The sequence below is a fragment of the Phyllobates terribilis genome, unplaced genomic scaffold (genome assembly GCF_046119375.1).
Source record: "Phyllobates terribilis strain yellow unplaced genomic scaffold, ASM4611937v1 Scaffold_40__1_contigs__length_11209783, whole genome shotgun sequence".
Lineage (NCBI taxonomy): Eukaryota > Metazoa > Chordata > Amphibia > Anura > Dendrobatidae > Phyllobates > Phyllobates terribilis.
Window position 1 is genome coordinate 8577723 of NW_027362800.1, and position 18778 is coordinate 8596500.

The 18778-nt window shown below is 46.4% G+C and overlaps 11 non-coding genes and 2 pseudogenes across 11 annotated transcripts; all 13 read right to left on the bottom strand.

Moving 5' to 3' along the window:
• Positions 1–3665: 3665 nt before the first annotated feature.
• Positions 3666–3856, bottom strand: LOC141189691 (U2 spliceosomal RNA). Its single transcript, XR_012263740.1, has one exon. It is a non-coding gene; the product is annotated as a U2 spliceosomal RNA (small nuclear RNA).
• Positions 3857–4975: 1119 nt separating this feature from the next.
• On the bottom strand, positions 4976–5166 carry LOC141189692 (U2 spliceosomal RNA). The gene has a single exon (XR_012263741.1). It is a non-coding gene; the product is annotated as a U2 spliceosomal RNA (small nuclear RNA).
• A 1119-nt stretch (positions 5167–6285) lies between these two features.
• LOC141189693 (U2 spliceosomal RNA) lies at positions 6286–6476 on the bottom strand. The gene has a single exon (XR_012263742.1). It is a non-coding gene; the product is annotated as a U2 spliceosomal RNA (small nuclear RNA).
• A 1117-nt stretch (positions 6477–7593) lies between these two features.
• Positions 7594–7784, bottom strand: LOC141189695 (U2 spliceosomal RNA). Its single transcript, XR_012263744.1, has one exon. It is a non-coding gene; the product is annotated as a U2 spliceosomal RNA (small nuclear RNA).
• A 1121-nt stretch (positions 7785–8905) lies between these two features.
• On the bottom strand, positions 8906–9096 carry LOC141185064 (U2 spliceosomal RNA). Its single transcript, XR_012259761.1, has one exon. It is a non-coding gene; the product is annotated as a U2 spliceosomal RNA (small nuclear RNA).
• A 1117-nt stretch (positions 9097–10213) lies between these two features.
• On the bottom strand, positions 10214–10404 carry LOC141189696 (U2 spliceosomal RNA). The gene has a single exon (XR_012263745.1). It is a non-coding gene; the product is annotated as a U2 spliceosomal RNA (small nuclear RNA).
• A 1121-nt stretch (positions 10405–11525) lies between these two features.
• On the bottom strand, positions 11526–11711 carry LOC141185838 (U2 spliceosomal RNA). Its single transcript, XR_012260444.1, has one exon. It is a non-coding gene; the product is annotated as a U2 spliceosomal RNA (small nuclear RNA).
• Positions 11712–12500: 789 nt separating this feature from the next.
• Positions 12501–12592, bottom strand: LOC141186257 (U2 spliceosomal RNA; annotated as a pseudogene).
• A 1119-nt stretch (positions 12593–13711) lies between these two features.
• Positions 13712–13902, bottom strand: LOC141189697 (U2 spliceosomal RNA). Its single transcript, XR_012263746.1, has one exon. It is a non-coding gene; the product is annotated as a U2 spliceosomal RNA (small nuclear RNA).
• Positions 13903–15023: 1121 nt separating this feature from the next.
• LOC141185065 (U2 spliceosomal RNA) lies at positions 15024–15214 on the bottom strand. Its single transcript, XR_012259762.1, has one exon. It is a non-coding gene; the product is annotated as a U2 spliceosomal RNA (small nuclear RNA).
• A 1117-nt stretch (positions 15215–16331) lies between these two features.
• LOC141189698 (U2 spliceosomal RNA) lies at positions 16332–16522 on the bottom strand. The gene has a single exon (XR_012263747.1). It is a non-coding gene; the product is annotated as a U2 spliceosomal RNA (small nuclear RNA).
• A 1121-nt stretch (positions 16523–17643) lies between these two features.
• On the bottom strand, positions 17644–17829 carry LOC141185840 (U2 spliceosomal RNA). The gene has a single exon (XR_012260445.1). It is a non-coding gene; the product is annotated as a U2 spliceosomal RNA (small nuclear RNA).
• Positions 17830–18618: 789 nt separating this feature from the next.
• Positions 18619–18710, bottom strand: LOC141186258 (U2 spliceosomal RNA; annotated as a pseudogene).
• Between the last annotated feature and the right edge of the window lie 68 nt (positions 18711–18778).

Here is an 18778-nt window from a genome sequence, read left to right on the forward strand (position 1 = left end):
AAATATGGGGGTTTGAGCTGCCTCCATTGTTGGTACTTTTTGATAAAATCTGACCTTACCAGGGGGTCTTCCAATAGGTGTACCCCCAGGCGCCACAACCCTCTATTCACCTTTAGTTCCCCCTGGTATTCTATCTCTAATTTTAATATGTTATGGTCAGAAAATAAATTAGGAATTAAAACAAAATATACAGGGCTAAAAGTTTCAGATAAAAAGATAAAATCGATCCTGGAGGTCACTCCCCGACCGGACCACGTAAATCCCGGGTCCGTCGGCGATAGCGACCTCCAGGCATCGCGCAACTTAAAATCTGTCTGCAAATTACTTAATAAAAAACATGATTTATCTAATTTACGGATTGGGTCACCTCCTCCTCGGCGCTCATTTACACTGAGGCAATTAAAGTCCCCAGCTACCAAAAGAGGAGATGACCCTACACAGAACAACGGTAAAATCTCAAACAATTGTATCCGCTCTTGTTTATCTGGAGGGGCATACACATTTATAACACGAAAGTTAAAATTATTAAAACATAAATGTACTAATATAGCTCTGCCGGGCACAATCTCAGTGACAGAGGAGATTATAAAAGCATTACCTCGGCAGAGCAGACCCACACCAGCTGATTTATTCTCATTAGAGCCGGACCAAATGGAGGGCCCTAGTTTCCAGTCTTTCTTTAGCTCATTATACCGTAGTCCGTGTTGCAGACCGCATTCCTGTAGGAAACAAATATCAAAGTCTAATGTTTTGAAAAAATCAAAGAGAGCAGCCCTGCGGACAGGGCTCTTTAAAGATCTCACATTGAGTGAGAGACACTTAATAGATGGCATTTGTGTCATGGGGGAGGGGAGTCATCCATTATATCCCCTGCAGACCCCGTCAAGCTCTCGAGTGTTGAGGAGAAGCAGAGAATATTCTGGGGGTCCGAACCGGATATCGGATACCCGGAGGAACCGGGTTGCCATATATCGTCCCTGGCAAGGCACACATCAGGCGAGTCTGGATTAAATGCCGGAGGATCGTCCGCTCTCAACTTTTTGCCACACGGCTCAATCACATCGCTCGTGCAGTCATCCTCCGCTATTGCTGTGTGGCCTCTCACTTCCTGAAGACTCTCCAGGTCAGACATGAAAACCTCACCATCATTGCCACCTGCTGGACAAAGAACCGTGGTCTGCTGGCACGAGTCCCTAGGTATGTCTGGGGTCTTCGACACAGAGCCCCCCACCGCCAACTCATTGGGGGCGCCCTGCTCCAACACACCAGGGACCATCGACGCAGTGGTCTTCTCCCTGACGGGAGAGTCCCTCTGCTCCGGTCTTTGGGTGGTCCGCCCTCCGCCCTTTTTCTGGGACTTCGCCACAGGAGGCTCTCCACGGGGGAGACCCGACTCCTGCTCCATCCTCTCCGTCTCCTTCCTCGCGCCCTTGACCTTCTCCGCCACCTCCTCTGTTGTGGAAACAGAAGGACGAGGCTCAGGTCCTTTACTGGTCTCCGGAACACGAACTGGTCCTTCCCGTGGCATAGGTCCTCCAGCAGCTTCCGCATATGTTCGGGTCTTGGTCTTCAGTGGGCACTCCCGAAATATATGGCCGTCCACGCCACAAAGGTTGCAAGAATCCTTATGGGGGCAATCCTTAAATAAATGTCCTAGTAGACCACAGTTATTACAACGGAATGCCTTGGACTCTGCACAATTGCTCTGGACATGCCCCATTTTCCCACAATTTCGACAGTACATAGGCATGCCAGCATAAAATAAATACCCCCGACTTTTCCCGATAGTGATAGTAGAGGGGGGGTGATGTGTTCCTCCATAGCCCTGGGGATCCTTCCGCAACCGCACAAGAAACCTCCGCTTCCCACCCCAGAAGCCAACAGAGTTCTTCACAGGCCCAATGTATCTCACCTCATCACAGTGACGGCTCAAACAGGTTTGGATGTCCTGCCTCTCCACAAAAGGGTTGGGAAAATACGTTGTTATTTGTACCTCCTCATGGACGAAAAGCAGGGAAAACACCAGGCCATCCATCTCATCTCTCCAACCATGCTCGTTCACCTTCTGGACCAACTGTTGGCAGCATCCTTGGTTCTTAAAAGTGATGGTATAAATACCTTTGAGTTCATTGTCCTGGAAGCAAAAGATGTCATCTCTGTCGAACTCCAGGATCCCAAGGAGGATGGTATTGCAGACGAAGCGGATACCTTTCTGCTCTCTGAAACTTTCCAAGACCTCGATACGGATTGTGTTCCTCATCCGGGGCTCTCCCGATGCAAAAGAAATTGTAGCAGGCATCCTTCCACGAAAGCGTACCAACTACAGAAGAAAAGAAAAAAGGCGTGAGCCTTTTTAAGGGATCGCAACACGTTGTATGGGGACTAAGCCAGCTCCCTAATAGCAGCAGGGGGGTGAAGCCCCACCGTAAGGTGGGACGATCCCCCCAGGCCAAGGAGCCGGGTACCCCAAACACCTATCAGCCAAGACCAGATGCAATGCCTAAACACCACACCCAATCTTAGCCAAAAGGCCGAGAAGCGATAACCAGAATTGGTTTCCGACTACGGTGCCACCCAAGGATTCTGAAAAGTCCATTTGTGGAGATGGCCACCTGGACTCCCGTTAAGAAGACATGCTGTCAACCTCTAGATCCCTCACATGCCTGCACTTTTCGGCTTGCTGCTGCTGCAATCCATGCGTTTTAGATCTGCATAACTCCACCTCTTTTAGCACAGTACCCTCAACCCCCGGCTGTTCCCACCCGCCTCAACACCGTTGGAAGGGAGGAGAACCAATTAAGGCGGGGGGGGGGGGTGGAACGAGCAGCTGTCTACCCTTTGCAGGAGGGTTGCTGATTAATTACCTCTCCTGCTGCTGCTGCTGCTGGCTGTCCAGCAGCAGATTGAAGGTGGCTGCTGCTGTGCGCAGGTATATAAAGGCTCAGTGCCTATTATGACACGCGCAGCCAGCGTTCCATTGCCACATTCCGTCTACTGCAGGCGGGATACCTGGATGGCTGAATGTCACTGAGAAGCTCACAGAGACCGCCATAAGCAACAGTTTAAAAGAATGCCACAGACTAATCAACCAAACTTTTTGGGTTGGTTTCTCTTTTATAGTCTGCAGGCATTAAATGAAAGAAGTCAGTGTTCCAGCAGAGGGAGACAACGTTTCAGAAAAGGCATTGTAGCAAACCAAAAAAGAAATTTTAAGCGCAGCAGAGTAACCAGCTCACATACCTGTTAGCTCAGGTGAGTTTAAAAGGCTGCTGTTGATAACAAGGGCATTTGCTAAATAGATGGTGTGTGTGCAACAATATACTGAAAGGTCAATTATATTGTGCAGCTTATCTCACCACCTGTAGTTATTTAGGTGAAAGCTCCAAAATGCTTGCCTAATATGTCTGTTTATCCAAAAGGAAGTATAGAGGGAGAGCTAGATAGATAGCATTGCATTACATTACATTACATGGCAATGCAATGCACAGTTGCTGAAGTTGAACCAAAATGAGCTTGTCATCTGGCTTCTGCAACTTTTAACATGAAAAATCCAATGAGGAGAAGAAAAGCAAAGCCAAAGAGTCCATCCCAAAATCCGACAAACAAGCAAAATGAACAAAAAGCATTGAATTCAATTCTTTCTGATTTTAGAAACTGCATTAAAGAAGGGGTGCACCGGTCCTGGAGATACTGCAATACCAGGTCAATGCGTGGAGTGGACAGAGCAAGCTCTTTTTCCATCTCCCTGTTCTAAAAATCCATTTAATATATGGTCCCCAGATAGGGGACGTATCAGATATTAAACTGATAAGAACAGATACTACACTTGATCTTAGCCAAAAGGCCGAGAAGCGATAACCAGAATTGGTTTCCGACTACGGTGCCACCCAAGGATTCTGAAAAGTCCATTTGTGGAGATGGCCACCTGGACTCCCGTTAAGAAGACATGCTGTCAACCTCTAGATCCCTCACATGCCTGCACTTTTCGGCTTGCTGCTGCTGCAATCCACGCGTTTTAGATCTGCATAACTCCACCTCTTTTAGCACAGTACCCTCAACCCCCGGCTGTTCCCACCCGCCTCAACACCGTTGGAAGGGAGGAGAACCAATTAAGGCGGGGGGGGGTGGAACGAGCAGCTGTCTACCCTTAGCAGGAGGGTTGCTGATTAATTACCTCTCCTGCTGCTGCTGCTGCTGGCTGTCCAGCAGCAGACTGAATGTGGCTGCTGCTGTGCGCAGGTATATAAAGGCTCAGAGCCTATTATGACACGCGCAGCCAGTGTTCCATTGCCACATTCCGTCTACTGCAGGCGGGATACCTGGATGGCTGAATGTCACTGAGAAGCTCACAGAGACCGCCATAAGCAACAGTTTAAAAGAATGCCACAGACTAATCAACCAAACTTTTTGGGTTGGTTTCTCTTTTATAGTCTGCAGGCATTAAATGAAAGAAGTCAGTGTTCCAGCAGAGGGAGACCATGTTTCAGAAAAGGCATTGTAGCAAACCAAAAAAGAAATTTTAAGCGCAGCAGAGTAACCAGCTCACATACCTGTTAGCTCAGGTGAGTTTAAAAGGCTGCTGTTGATAACAAGGGCATTTGCTAAATAGATGGTGTGTGTGCAACAATATACTGAAAGGTCAATTATATTGTGCAGCTTATCTCACCACCTGTAGTTATTTAGGTGAAAGCTCCAAAATGCTTGCCTAATATGTCTGTTTATCCAAAAGGAAGTATAGAGGGAGAGCTAGATAGATAGCATTGCATTACATTACATTACATGGCAATGCAATGCACAGTTGCTGAAGTTGAACCAAAATGAGCTTGTCATCTGGCTTCTGCAACTTTTAACATGAAAAATCCAATGAGGAGAAGAAAAGCAAAGCCAAAGAGTCCATCCCAAAATCCGACAAACAAGCAAAATGAACAAAAAGCATTGAATTCAATTCTTTCTGATTTTAGAAACTGCATTAAAGAAGGGGTGCACCGGTCCTGGAGATACTGCAATACCAGGTCAATGCGTGGAGTGGACAGAGCAAGCTCTTTTTCCATCTCCCTGTTCTAAAAATCCATTTAATATATGGTCCCCAGATAGGGGACGTATCAGATATTAAACTGATAAGAACAGATACTACACTTGATCTTAGCCAAAAGGCCGAGAAGCGATAACCAGAATTGGTTTCCGACTACGGTGCCACCCAAGGATTCTGAAAAGTCCATTTGTGGAGATGGCCACCTGGACTCCCGTTAAGAAGACATGCTGTCAACCTCTAGATCCCTCACATGCCTGCACTTTTCGGCTTGCTGCTGCTGCAATCCACGCGTTTTAGATCTGCATAACTCCACCTCTTTTAGCACAGTACCCTCAACCCCCGGCTGTTCCCACCCGCCTCAACACCGTTGGAAGGGAGGAGAACCAATTAAGGCGGGGGGGGGTGGAACGAGCAGCTGTCTACCCTTAGCAGGAGGGTTGCTGATTAATTACCTCTCCTGCTGCTGCTGCTGCTGGCTGTCCAGCAGCAGACTGAAGGTGGCTGCTGCTGTGCGCAGGTATATAAAGGCTCAGAGCCTATTATGACACGCGCAGCCAGTGTTCCATTGCCACATTCCGTCTACTGCAGGCGGGATACCTGGATGGCTGAATGTCACTGAGAAGCTCACAGAGACCGCCATAAGCAACAGTTTAAAAGAATGCCACAGACTAATCAACCAAACTTTTTGGGTTGGTTTCTCTTTTATAGTCTGCAGGCATTAAATGAAAGAAGTCAGTGTTCCAGCAGAGGGAGACCATGTTTCAGAAAAGGCATTGTAGCAAACCAAAAAAGAAATTTTAAGCGCAGCAGAGTAACCAGCTCACATACCTGTTAGCTCAGGTGAGTTTAAAAGGCTGCTGTTGATAACAAGGGCATTTGCTAAATAGATGGTGTGTGTGCAACAATATACTGAAAGGTCAATTATATTGTGCAGCTTATCTCACCACCTGTAGTTATTTAGGTGAAAGCTCCAAAATGCTTGCCTAATATGTCTGTTTATCCAAAAGGAAGTATAGAGGGAGAGCTAGATAGATAGCATTGCATTACATTACATTACATGGCAATGCAATGCACAGTTGCTGAAGTTGAACCAAAATGAGCTTGTCATCTGGCTTCTGCAACTTTTAACATGAAAAATCCAATGAGGAGAAGAAAAGCAAAGCCAAAGAGTCCATCCCAAAATCCGACAAACAAGCAAAATGAACAAAAAGCATTGAATTCAATTCTTTCTGATTTTAGAAACTGCATTAAAGAAGGGGTGCACCGGTCCTGGAGATACTGCAATACCAGGTCAATGCGTGGAGTGGACAGAGCAAGCTCTTTTTCCATCTCCCTGTTCTAAAAATCCATTTAATATATGGTCCCCAGATAGGGGACGTATCAGATATTAAACTGATAAGAACAGATACTACACTTGATCTTAGCCAAAAGGCCGAGAAGCGATAACCAGAATTGGTTTCCGACTACGGTGCCACCCAAGGATTCTGAAAAGTCCATTCGTGGAGATGGCCACCTGGACTCCCGTTAAGAAGACATGCTGTCAACCTCTAGATCCCTCACATGCCTGCACTTTTCGGCTTGCTGCTGCTGCAATCCACGCGTTTTAGATCTGCATAACTCCACCTCTTTTAGCACAGTACCCTCAACCCCCGGCTGTTCCCACCCGCCTCAACACCGTTGGAAGGGAGGAGAACCAATTAAGGCGGGGGGGGGGTGGAACGAGCAGCTGTCTACCCTTAGCAGGAGGGTTGCTGATTAATTACCTCTCCTGCTGCTGCTGCTGGCTGTCCAGCAGCAGACTGAAGGTGGCTGCTGCTGTGCGCAGGTATATAAAGGCTCAGAGCCTATTATGACACGCGCAGCCAGCGTTCCATTGCCACATTCCGTCTACTGCAGGCGGGATACCTGGATGGCTGAATGTCACTGAGAAGCTCACAGAGACCGCCATAAGCAACAGTTTAAAAGAATGCCACAGACTAATCAACCAAACTTTTTGGGTTGGTTTCTCTTTTATAGTCTGCAGGCATTAAATGAAAGAAGTCAGTGTTCCAGCAGAGGGAGACAACGTTTCAGAAAAGGCATTGTAGCAAACCAAAAAAGAAATTTTAAGCGCAGCAGAGTAACCAGCTCACATACCTGTTAGCTCAGGTGAGTTTAAAAGGCTGCTGTTGATAACAAGGGCATTTGCTAAATAGATGGTGTGTGTGCAACAATATACTGAAAGGTCAATTATATTGTGCAGCTTATCTCACCACCTGTAGTTATTTAGGTGAAAGCTCCAAAATGCTTGCCTAATATGTCTGTTTATCCAAAAGGAAGTATAGAGGGAGAGCTAGATAGATAGCATTGCATTACATTACATTACATGGCAATGCAATGCACAGTTGCTGAAGTTGAACCAAAATGAGCTTGTCATCTGGCTTCTGCAACTTTTAACATGAAAAATCCAATGAGGAGAAGAAAAGCAAAGCCAAAGAGTCCATCCCAAAATCCGACAAACAAGCAAAATGAACAAAAAGCATTGAATTCAATTCTTTCTGATTTTAGAAACTGCATTAAAGAAGGGGTGCACCGGTCCTGGAGATACTGCAATACCAGGTCAATGCGTGGAGTGGACAGAGCAAGCTCTTTTTCCATCTCCCTGTTCTAAAAATCCATTTAATATATGGTCCCCAGATAGGGGACGTATCAGATATTAAACTGATAAGAACAGATACTACACTTGATCTTAGCCAAAAGGCCGAGAAGCGATAACCAGAATTGGTTTCCGACTACGGTGCCACCCAAGGATTCTGAAAAGTCCATTTGTGGAGATGGCCACCTGGACTCCCGTTAAGAAGACATGCTGTCAACCTCTAGATCCCTCACATGCCTGCACTTTTCGGCTTGCTGCTGCTGCAATCCACGCGTTTTAGATCTGCATAACTCCACCTCTTTTAGCACAGTACCCTCAACCCCCGGCTGTTCCCACCCGCCTCAACACCGTTGGAAGGGAGGAGAACCAATTAAGGCGGGGGGGGGGGTGGAACGAGCAGCTGTCTACCCTTAGCAGGAGGGTTGCTGATTAATTACCTCTCCTGCTGCTGCTGCTGCTGGCTGTCCAGCAGCAGACTGAAGGTGGCTGCTGCTGTGCGCAGGTATATAAAGGCTCAGAGCCTATTATGACACGCGCAGCCAGTGTTCCATTGCCACATTCCGTCTACTGCAGGCGGGATACCTGGATGGCTGAATGTCACTGAGAAGCTCACAGAGACCGCCATAAGCAACAGTTTAAAAGAATGCCACAGACTAATCAACCAAACTTTTTGGGTTGGTTTCTCTTTTATAGTCTGCAGGCATTAAATGAAAGAAGTCAGTGTTCCAGCAGAGGGAGACAACGTTTCAGAAAAGGCATTGTAGCAAACCAAAAAAGAAATTTTAAGCGCAGCAGAGTAACCAGCTCACATACCTGTTAGCTCAGGTGAGTTTAAAAGGCTGCTGTTGATAACAAGGGCATTTGCTAAATAGATGGTGTGTGTGCAACAATATACTGAAAGGTCAATTATATTGTGCAGCTTATCTCACCACCTGTAGTTATTTAGGTGAAAGCTCCAAAATGCTTGCCTAATATGTCTGTTTATCCAAAAGGAAGTATAGAGGGAGAGCTAGATAGATAGCATTGCATTACATTACATTACATGGCAATGCAATGCACAGTTGCTGAAGTTGAACCAAAATGAGCTTGTCATCTGGCTTCTGCAACTTTTAACATGAAAAATCCAATGAGGAGAAGAAAAGCAAAGCCAAAGAGTCCATCCCAAAATCCGACAAACAAGCAAAATGAACAAAAAGCATTGAATTCAATTCTTTCTGATTTTAGAAACTGCATTAAAGAAGGGGTGCACCGGTCCTGGAGATACTGCAATACCAGGTCAATGCGTGGAGTGGACAGAGCAAGCTCTTTTTCCATCTCCCTGTTCTAAAAATCCATTTAATATATGGTCCCCAGATAGGGGACGTATCAGATATTAAACTGATAAGAACAGATACTACACTTGATCTTAGCCAAAAGACCGAGAAGCGATAACCAGAATTGGTTTCCGACTACGGTGCCACCCAAGGATTCTGAAAAGTCCATTTGTGGAGATGGCCACCTGGACTCCCGTTAAGAAGACATGCTGTCAACCTCTAGATCCCTCACATGCCTGCACTTTTCGGCTTGCTGCTGCTGCAATCCACGCGTTTTAGATCTGCATAACTCCACCTCTGTTAGCACAGTACCCTCAACCCCCGGCTGTTCCCACCCGCCTCAACACCGTTGGAAGGGAGGAGAACCAATTAAGGCGGGGGGGGGGTGGAACGAGCAGCTGTCTACCCTTAGCAGGAGGGTTGCTGATTAATTACCTCTCCTGCTGCTGCTGCTGGCTGTCCAGCAGCAGACTGAAGGTGGCTGCTGCTGTGCGCAGGTATATAAAGGCTCAGAGCCTATTATGACACGCGCAGCCAGCGTTCCATTGCCACATTCCGTCTACTGCAGGCGGGATACCTGGATGGCTGAATGTCACTGAGAAGCTCACAGAGACCGCCATAAGCAACAGTTTAAAAGAATGCCACAGACTAATCAACCAAACTTTTTGGGTTGGTTTCTCTTTTATAGTCTGCAGGCATTAAATGAAAGAAGTCAGTGTTCCAGCAGAGGGAGACAACGTTTCAGAAAAGGCATTGTAGCAAACCAAAAAAGAAATTTTAAGCGCAGCAGAGTAACCAGCTCACATACCTGTTAGCTCAGGTGAGTTTAAAAGGCTGCTGTTGATAACAAGGGCATTTGCTAAATAGATGGTGTGTGTGCAACAATATACTGAAAGGTCAATTATATTGTGCAGCTTATCTCACCACCTGTAGTTATTTAGGTGAAAGCTCCAAAATGCTTGCCTAATATGTCTGTTTATCCAAAAGGAAGTATAGAGGGAGAGCTAGATAGATAGCATTGCATTACATTACATTACATGGCAATGCAATGCACAGTTGCTGAAGTTGAACCAAAATGAGCTTGTCATCTGGCTTCTGCAACTTTTAACATGAAAAATCCAATGAGGAGAAGAAAAGCAAAGCCAAAGAGTCCATCCCAAAATCCGACAAACAAGCAAAATGAACAAAAAGCATTGAATTCAATTCTTTCTGATTTTAGAAACTGCATTAAAGAAGGGGTGCACCGGTCCTGGAGATACTGCAATACCAGGTCAATGCGTGGAGTGGACAGAGCAAGCTCTTTTTCCATCTCCCTGTTCTAAAAATCCATTTAATATATGGTCCCCAGATAGGGGACGTATCAGATATTAAACTGATAAGAACAGATACTACACTTGATCTTAGCCAAAAGGCCGAGAAGCGATAACCAGAATTGGTTTCCGACTACGGTGCCACCCAAGGATTCTGAAAAGTCCATTTGTGGAGATGGCCACCTGGACTCCCGTTAAGAAGACATGCTGTCAACCTCTAGATCCCTCACATGCCTGCACTTTTCGGCTTGCTGCTGCTGCAATCCACGCGTTTTAGATCTGCATAACTCCACCTCTTTTAGCACAGTACCCTCAACCCCCGGCTGTTCCCACCCGCCTCAACACCGTTGGAAGGGAGGAGAACCAATTAAGGCGGGGGGGGGGGTGGAACGAGCAGCTGTCTACCCTTAGCAGGAGGGTTGCTGATTAATTACCTCTCCTGCTGCTGCTGCTGCTGGCTGTCCAGCAGCAGACTGAAGGTGGCTGCTGCTGTGCGCAGGTATATAAAGGCTCAGAGCCTATTATGACACGCGCAGCCAGCGTTCCATTGCCACATTCCGTCTACTGCAGGCGGGATACCTGGATGGCTGAATGTCACTGAGAAGCTCACAGAGACCGCCATAAGCAACAGTTTAAAAGAATGCCACAGACTAATCAACCAAACTTTTTGGGTTGGTTTCTCTTTTATAGTCTGCAGGCATTAAATGAAAGAAGTCAGTGTTCCAGCAGAGGGAGACAACGTTTCAGAAAAGGCATTGTAGCAAACCAAAAAAGAAATTTTAAGCGCAGCAGAGTAACCAGCTCACATACCTGTTAGCTCAGGTGAGTTTAAAAGGCTGCTGTTGATAACAAGGGCATTTGCTAAATAGATGGTGTGTGTGCAACAATATACTGAAAGGTCAATTATATTGTGCAGCTTATCTCACCACCTGTAGTTATTTAGGTGAAAGCTCCAAAATGCTTGCCTAATATGTCTGTTTATCCAAAAGGAAGTATAGAGGGAGAGCTAGATAGATAGCATTGCATTACATTACATTACATGGCAATGCAATGCACAGTTGCTGAAGTTGAACCAAAATGAGCTTGTCATCTGGCTTCTGCAACTTTTAACATGAAAAATCCAATGAGGAGAAGAAAAGCAAAGCCAAAGAGTCCATCCCAAAATCCGACAAACAAGCAAAATGAACAAAAAGCATTGAATTCAATTCTTTCTGATTTTAGAAACTGCATTAAAGAAGGGGTGCACCGGTCCTGGAGATACTGCAATACCAGGTCAATGCGTGGAGTGGACAGAGCAAGCTCTTTTTCCATCTCCCTGTTCTAAAAATTCATTTAATATATGGTCCCCAGATAGGGGACGTATCAGATATTAAACTGATAAGAACAGATTTTTTTTTTTTTTATCGAAAGCCCGAATTCGTGTACAAAACCCGAGTGCGCTTAAAAAAGTGACAAGTGCCACAAAAAAAGTGCACTAGTATGCTGGTCTTCTTGAAACCCTCTCCAAAAGGAGAAGGGTCCCCCAAACCATTCCCCGTCCCTCCGAGCCAAAAGGCCACAGCGAGGAACAGGGACAAAAAGCCACCTCCAGCCGAAGCCAGAGGCGACCCAATCTTACCCCCAGCACCTGCCCGAGTTCTCACCCGAGCAAGGCACTGGGAGCCAAAGACTGTGCTCCCCTCCCGGAAGAGGGGAGCCAACAACGCTCTCCTCCCGAAAGAGGAGAGCCAGGGGGGTTCAGGGGGGAGCGGAACCTGATGGCCACACACTCCCCCCCTAGACCTGCCAAGAGAGGAACCCGTAAGGGAACCGCATCCCGACAAAATCCTAGTAGGACGTGACACACGTGAATAAGTGGACACACAGTGACAAAGAAATTAAATAAATAGTGAAGGTTTCACAGTATAATACTGCCCGGACCTTCGACCGGGAATTGAAAAATTCCCCATCCTAAGGCCAGAAGGCCCGGAATAAGGGTGTGTGCGAAGAAAGAAAATTTGAAGTGCTTGTGCAAATGTGCCATAAACTCAAGTGGGGTTCCCAATCCCAGTGAGTTAAGGCACCCCAGGGTCACCATTCCTGGGGCACTTCACACTTCGGGCTTTCGATCTTCCCCGGCCCAATGGCGTCGATCCTGGGGGGCCATGCTTTCCACCAGATGACTATATTAGCCACCTGGCGTACTAACAAGCGCCTAAACCCCAGTGTGCATAATGTATCAATCTACTAGGGCGGCCAACATCCAAAACCGCCTTTTCGAAAGATACTACACTTGATCTTAGCCAAAAGGCCGAGAAGCGATAACCAGAATTGGTTTCCGACTACGGTGCCACCCAAGGATTCTGAAAAGTCCATTTGTGGAGATGGCCACCTGGACTCCCGTTAAGAAGACATGCTGTCAACCTCTAGATCCCTCACATGCCTGCACTTTTCGGCTTGCTGCTGCTGCAATCCACGCGTTTTAGATCTGCATAACTCCACCTCTTTTAGCACAGTACCCTCAACCCCCGGCTGTTCCCACCCGCCTCAACACCGTTGGAAGGGAGGAGAACCAATTAAGGCGGGGGGGGGTGGAACGAGCAGCTGTCTACCCTTAGCAGGAGGGTTGCTGATTAATTACCTCTCCTGCTGCTGCTGCTGCTGGCTGTCCAGCAGCAGACTGAAGGTGGCTGCTGCTGTGCGCAGGTATATAAAGGCTCAGAGCCTATTATGACACGCGCAGCCAGCGTTCCATTGCCACATTCCGTCTACTGCAGGCGGGATACCTGGATGGCTGAATGTCACTGAGAAGCTCACAGAGACCGCCATAAGCAACAGTTTAAAAGAATGCCACAGACTAATCAACCAAACTTTTTGGGTTGGTTTCTCTTTTATAGTCTGCAGGCATTAAATGAAAGAAGTCAGTGTTCCAGCAGAGGGAGACAACGTTTCAGAAAAGGCATTGTAGCAAACCAAAAAAGAAATTTTAAGCGCAGCAGAGTAACCAGCTCACATACCTGTTAGCTCAGGTGAGTTTAAAAGGCTGCTGTTGATAACAAGGGCATTTGCTAAATAGATGGTGTGTGTGCAACAATATACTGAAAGGTCAATTATATTGTGCAGCTTATCTCACCACCTGTAGTTATTTAGGTGAAAGCTCCAAAATGCTTGCCTAATATGTCTGTTTATCCAAAAGGAAGTATAGAGGGAGAGCTAGATAGATAGCATTGCATTACATTACATTACATGGCAATGCAATGCACAGTTGCTGAAGTTGAACCAAAATGAGCTTGTCATCTGGCTTCTGCAACTTTTAACATGAAAAATCCAATGAGGAGAAGAAAAGCAAAGCCAAAGAGTCCATCCCAAAATCCGACAAACAAGCAAAATGAACAAAAAGCATTGAATTCAATTCTTTCTGATTTTAGAAACTGCATTAAAGAAGGGGTGCACCGGTCCTGGAGATACTGCAATACCAGGTCAATGCGTGGAGTGGACAGAGCAAGCTCTTTTTCCATCTCCCTGTTCTAAAAATCCATTTAATATATGGTCCCCAGATAGGGGACGTATCAGATATTAAACTGATAAGAACAGATACTACACTTGATCTTAGCCAAAAGGCCGAGAAGCGATAACCAGAATTGGTTTCCGACTACGGTGCCACCCAAGGATTCTGAAAAGTCCATTTGTGGAGATGGCCACCTGGACTCCCGTTAAGAAGACATGCTGTCAACCTCTAGATCCCTCACATGCCTGCACTTTTCGGCTTGCTGCTGCTGCAATCCACGCGTTTTAGATCTGCATAACTCCACCTCTTTTAGCACAGTACCCTCAACCCCCGGCTGTTCCCACCCGCCTCAACACCGTTGGAAGGGAGGAGAACCAATTAAGGCGGGGGGGGGGGTGGAACGAGCAGCTGTCTACCCTTAGCAGGAGGGTTGCTGATTAATTACCTCTCCTGCTGCTGCTGCTGCTGGCTGTCCAGCAGCAGACTGAAGGTGGCTGCTGCTGTGCGCAGGTATATAAAGGCTCAGAGCCTATTATGACACGCGCAGCCAGTGTTCCATTGCCACATTCCGTCTACTGCAGGCGGGATACCTGGATGGCTGAATGTCACTGAGAAGCTCACAGAGACCGCCATAAGCAACAGTTTAAAAGAATGCCACAGACTAATCAACCAAACTTTTTGGGTTGGTTTCTCTTTTATAGTCTGCAGGCATTAAATGAAAGAAGTCAGTGTTCCAGCAGAGGGAGACAACGTTTCAGAAAAGGCATTGTAGCAAACCAAAAAAGAAATTTTAAGCGCAGCAGAGTAACCAGCTCACATACCTGTTAGCTCAGGTGAGTTTAAAAGGCTGCTGTTGATAACAAGGGCATTTGCTAAATAGATGGTGTGTGTGCAACAATATACTGAAAGGTCAATTATATTGTGCAGCTTATCTCACCACCTGTAGTTATTTAGGTGAAAGCTCCAAAATGCTTGCCTAATATGTCTGTTTATCCAAAAGGAAGTATAGAGGGAGAGCTAGATAGATAGCATTGCATTACATTACATTACATGGCAATGCAATGCACAGTTGCTGAAGTTGAACCAAAATGAGCTTGTCATCTGGCTTCTGCAACTTTTAACATGAAAAATCCAATGAGGAGAAGAAAAGCAAAGCCAAAGAGTCCATCCCAAAATCCGACAAACAAGCAAAATGAACAAAAAGCATTGAATTCAATTCTTTCTGATTTTAGAAACTGCATTAAAGAAGGGGTGCACCGGTCCTGGAGATACTGCAATACCAGGTCAATGCGTGGAGTGGACAGAGCAAGCTCTTTTTCCATCTCCCTGTTCTAAAAATCCATTTAATATATGGTCCCCAGATAGGGGACGTATCAGATATTAAACTGATAAGAACAGATACTACACTTGATCTTAGCCAAAAGACCGAGAAGCGATAACCAGAATTGGTTTCCGACTACGGTGCCACCCAAGGATTCTGAAAAGTCCATTTGTGGAGATGGCCACCTGGACTCCCGTTAAGAAGACATGCTGTCAACCTCTAGATCCCTCACATGCCTGCACTTTTCGGCTTGCTGCTGCTGCAATCCACGCGTTTTAGATCTGCATAACTCCACCTCTGTTAGCACAGTACCCTCAACCCCCGGCTGTTCCCACCCGCCTCAACACCGTTGGAAGGGAGGAGAACCAATTAAGGCGGGGGGGGGGTGGAACGAGCAGCTGTCTACCCTTAGCAGGAGGGTTGCTGATTAATTACCTCTCCTGCTGCTGCTGCTGGCTGTCCAGCAGCAGACTGAAGGTGGCTGCTGCTGTGCGCAGGTATATAAAGGCTCAGAGCCTATTATGACACGCGCAGCCAGCGTTCCATTGCCACATTCCGTCTACTGCAGGCGGGATACCTGGATGGCTGAATGTCACTGAGAAGCTCACAGAGACCGCCATAAGCAACAGTTTAAAAGAATGCCACAGACTAATCAACCAAACTTTTTGGGTTGGTTTCTCTTTTATAGTCTGCAGGCATTAAATGAAAGAAGTCAGTGTTCCAGCAGAGGGAGACAACGTTTCAGAAAAGGCATTGTAGCAAACCAAAAAAGAAATTTTAAGCGCAGCAGAGTAACCAGCTCACATACCTGTTAGCTCAGGTGAGTTTAAAAGGCTGCTGTTGATAACAAGGGCATTTGCTAAATAGATGGTGTGTGTGCAACAATATACTGAAAGGTCAATTATATTGTGCAGCTTATCTCACCACCTGTAGTTATTTAGGTGAAAGCTCCAAAATGCTTGCCTAATATGTCTGTTTATCCAAAAGGAAGTATAGAGGGAGAGCTAGATAGATAGCATTGCATTACATTACATTACATGGCAATGCAATGCACAGTTGCTGAAGTTGAACCAAAATGAGCTTGTCATCTGGCTTCTGCAACTTTTAACATGAAAAATCCAATGAGGAGAAGAAAAGCAAAGCCAAAGAGTCCATCCCAAAATCCGACAAACAAGCAAAATGAACAAAAAGCATTGAATTCAATTCTTTCTGATTTTAGAAACTGCATTAAAGAAGGGGTGCACCGGTCCTGGAGATACTGCAATACCAGGTCAATGCGTGGAGTGGACAGAGCAAGCTCTTTTTCCATCTCCCTGTTCTAAAAATCCATTTAATATATGGTCCCCAGATAGGGGACGTATCAGATATTAAACTGATAAGAACAGATACTACACTTGATCTTAGCCAAAAGGCCGAGAAGCGATAACCAGAATTGGTTTCCGACTACGGTGCCACCCAAGGATTCTGAAAAGTCCATTTGTGGAGATGGCCACCTGGACTCCCGTTAAGAAGACATGCTGTCAACCTCTAGATCCCTCACATGCCTGCACTTTTCGGCTTGCTGCTGCTGCAATCCACGCGTTTTAGATCTGCATAACTCCACCTCTTTTAGCACAGTACCCTCAACCCCCGGCTGTTCCCACCCGCCTCAACACCGTTGGAAGGGAGGAGAACCAATTAAGGCGGGGGGGGGGGTGGAACGAGCAGCTGTCTACCCTTAGCAGGAGGGTTGCTGATTAATTACCTCTCCTGCTGCTGCTGCTGCTGGCTGTCCAGCAGCAGACTGAAGGTGGCTGCTGCTGTGCGCAGGTATATAAAGGCTCAGAGCCTATTATGACACGCGCAGCCAGCGTTCCATTGCCACATTCCGTCTACTGCAGGCGGGATACCTGGATGGCTGAATGTCACTGAGAAGCTCACAGAGACCGCCATAAGCAACAGTTTAAAAGAATGCCACAGACTAATCAACCAAACTTTTTGGGTTGGTTTCTCTTTTATAGTCTGCAGGCATTAAATGAAAGAAGTCAGTGTTCCAGCAGAGGGAGACAACGTTTCAGAAAAGGCATTGTAGCAAACCAAAAAAGAAATTTTAAGCGCAGCAGAGTAACCAGCTCACATACCTGTTAGCTCAGGTGAGTTTAAAAGGCTGCTGTTGATAACAAGGGCATTTGCTAAATAGATGGTGTGTGTGCAACAATATACTGAAAGGTCAATTATATTGTGCAGCTTATCTCACCACCTGTAGTTATTTAGGTGAAAGCTCCAAAATGCTTGCCTAATATGTCTGTTTATCCAAAAGGAAGTATAGAGGGAGAGCTAGATAGATAGCATTGCATTACATTACATTACATGGCAATGCAATGCACAGTTGCTGAAGTTGAACCAAAATGAGCTTGTCATCTGGCTTCTGCAACTTTTAACATGAAAAATCCAATGAGGAGAAGAAAAGCAAAGCCAAAGAGTCCATCCCAAAATCCGACAAACAAGCAAAATGAACAAAAAGCATTGAATTCAATTCTTTCTGATTTTAGAAACTGCATTAAAGAAGGGGTGCACCGGTCCTGGAGATACTGCAATACCAGGTCAATGCGTGGAGTGGACAGAGCAAGCTCTTTTTCCATCTCCCTGTTCTAAAAATTCATTTAATATATGGTCCCCAGATAGGGGACGTATCAGATATTAAACTGATAAGAACAGATTTTTTTTTTTTTTATCGAAAGCCCGAATTCGTGTACAAAACCCGAGTGCGCTTAAAAAAGTGACAAGTGCCACAAAAAAAGTGCACTAGTATGCTGGTCTTCTTGAAACCCTCTCCAAAAGGAGAAGGGTCCCCCAAACCATTCCCCGTCCCTCCGAGCCAAAAGGCCACAGCGAGGAACAGGGACAAAAAGCCACCTCCAGCCGAAGCCAGAGGCGACCCAATCTTACCCCCAGCACCTGCCCGAGTTCTCACCCGAGCAAGGCACTGGGAGCCAAAGACTGTGCTCCCCTCCCGGAAGAGGGGAGCCAACAACGCTCTCCTCCCGAAAGAGGAGAGCCAGGGGGGTTCAGGGGGGAGCGGAACCTGATGGCCACACACTCCCCCCCTAGACCTGCCAAGAGAGGAACCCGTAAGGGAACCGCATCCCGACAAAATCCTAGTAGGACGTGACACACGTGAATAAGTGGACACACAGTGACAAAGAAATTAAATAAATAGTGAAGGTTTCACAGTATAATACTGCCCGGACCTTCGACCGGGAATTGAAAAATTCCCCATCCTAAGGCCAGAAGGCCCGGAATAAGGGTGTGTGCGAAGAAAGAAAATTTGAAGTGCTTGTGCAAATGTGCCATAAACTCAAGTGGGGTTCCCAATCCCAGTGAGTTAAGGCACCCCAGGGTCACCATTCCTGGGGCACTTCACACTTCGGGCTTTCGATCTTCCCCGGCCCAATGGCGTCGATCCTGGGGGGCCATGCTTTCCACCAGATGACTATATTAGCCACCTGGCGTACTAACAAGCGCCTAAACCCCAGTGTGCATAATGTATCAATCTACTAGGGCGGCCAACATCCAAAACCGCCTTTTCGAAAGATACTACACTTGATCTTAGCCAAAAGGCCGAGAAGCGATAACCAGAATTGGTTTCCGACTACGGTGCCACCCAAGGATTCTGAAAAGTCCATTTGTGGAGATGGCCA